The sequence below is a fragment of the Leishmania donovani genome, chromosome 10, assembly GCF_000227135.1.
Source record: "Leishmania donovani BPK282A1 complete genome, chromosome 10".
NCBI classification, from domain to species: domain Eukaryota; phylum Euglenozoa; class Kinetoplastea; order Trypanosomatida; family Trypanosomatidae; genus Leishmania; species Leishmania donovani.
The window spans coordinates 218,105-220,290 of NC_018237.1; positions in this window are offsets into that span (position 1 = coordinate 218,105).

Genomic DNA, 2,186 nt, shown 5'->3' on the forward strand with positions numbered 1-2,186 from the left:
CGAGGAGGGTGTGCTGGCGTGGGCCACGACCTGCCAGGTGTTCTCTGACGGCCATCCAGCCGTGGGCGTCATCAACATCCCCGCGGCGAACATTGCGTCGCGGTACGACCAGCTGGTGACGCGTGTCGTCACGCACGAGATGGCGCACGCGCTCGGCTTCAGTGGAACATTCTTCACAGAAATTCTCCTTGTAACGCAAATGATGAACATTCGTGGAAAGGACTTTAATGTTTCTGTGATCAACAGCAGCACGGCGGTGGCGAAGGCGCGCGAGCAGTACGGCTGCGACACCTTGGAGTATCTGGAGATCGAGGACCAGGGCGGTGCGGGCTCCGCCGGGTCGCACATCAAGATGCGCAACGCCAAGGACGAGCTCATGGCGCCTGCCGCAGCTGCCGGGTACTACAGCGCCCTGACCATGGCCATCTTCCAGGACCTCGGCTTCTACCAGGCGGACTTCAGCAAGGCCGAGGAGATGCCGTGGGGCCGGAACGCCGGCTGCGCCTTCCTCAGCGAGAAGTGCATGGAGCAGAACATCACGAAGTGGCCGGCGATGTTCTGCAATGTGAGTGTGGACGTTGTGCGCTGCCCCACCAGTCGTCTGATGCTCGGAACCTGTGGTATAAGAGGATACAGCACTCCGTTTTCGCCCTACTGGCAGTACTTCACCAATATATCCCTTGGGGGCTACTCGCCATTTCTGGATTACTGCCCGTTTGTTATCGGCTACGGTGATGGTTCGTGCAATCAGGACGCATCGTTGGCAACAGGGTTTTTCGGTGCATTCAACGTCTTCTCCGACGCGGCGCGCTGCATCGATGGCGCCTTCAGGCCGAAGAATAGAACCGCTGCCGATGGCTACTACGCCGGACTGTGCGCCAACGTGCGGTGCGACACGGCCACGCGCACGTACAGCGTGCAGGTGTGCGGCAGTATGGACTACGTGAACTGCACCCCGGGCCTCAGAGTTGAGCTGAGCACCGTGAGCAGCGCCTTCGAGGAGGGCGGCTACATCACGTGCCCGCCGTACGTGGAGGTGTGCCAGGCCAACGTGAAGGGAGCCAAGGACTTCGCAGGCGACTCCGACAGCTCCAGCAGCGCCGGTGACGCTGCTGACAGAGCGGCGATGCAGCGGTGGAATGACAGGATGGCCGGCTTGGCTACTGCGGCGATGGTGCTGCTAGGAATGGTTCTCTCTCTCATGGCGCTCGTGGTTGTGTGGCTACTCCTTCTCACCTGCCCCTGGTGGTGTTGCAAATTTGGGGGGCTCCCAACGTGAGTTACGACGGTCGGCGAGGTCGAAACGGAGTGGAGAGGATGGCCATCGGCGAGAAGGCCGCGACGAAGTGTAGCGGCAGTCTGTCCTCATGTCGGCAGCCATCGCTTCACACGTGCGCCGGAGTGTTATTATTATTATGCTTCGCTGTCGCTCGTCTTCTCCGGTGCACCATCGGAGTCTGAGCTGGGTATGTGTTTCGGTGGGTGGGGCTGCTTCACAGCCTTCGCCTCCATCCCTTTCCTCCCTTCTGTCGTGGGTGTGTGCGTGCCGCCGATAAGCACCTTAAGTTCTTGGTCAACCATCGCGCAACGGCCAGATGATCATCAAGGTCAGCGGCGGCTCTCGACGCCTCTCGCGGTGCCGTCGTGGCCACAATGTGTGCCTCTGTTACGCTTTTTCTGCTTCGTGCTGTTTTGCTGTTTTGCAGCTCTGGATACGGCGTGCGGCAGACGTAGGCGGGTTGGTGTGCGCCCTCCCTCCCTCTCTGCCGTGCCCCCTCCTCCACCCATCCCTGCTTCCTTTTTGCCTTTCCTTGACCACACGGCGCGCAGAAGCATCAAAACCCCCTCCCCCGCACCGCCTGGACGCTGCGTGCCATCATAATAGTTGGCCTGCTAGCGCTCAGTGAAGGACAGCACACAACGAAGCGAAAAGGCAGCTGAGCTGTCGACGGAGTCGCCATGCGCCAAGCACCTACCCACACGCACACACAGCATTGAGAACTGTTAAGGGCCGGAGCGGGAAAGGTGGGCGGGCAGGGCCAGAGGAAAACGTCACACGAGCAAGAAGAGGCGACGACCAGATGAAGAAATAGGTGAAGCAGAACATATCGTGAGCCACAAGAGATGGCGACGCACATGCACGCCGAGACCCATGTCCTCTCCCACCCCAGCGCTCGTTCTGTTTG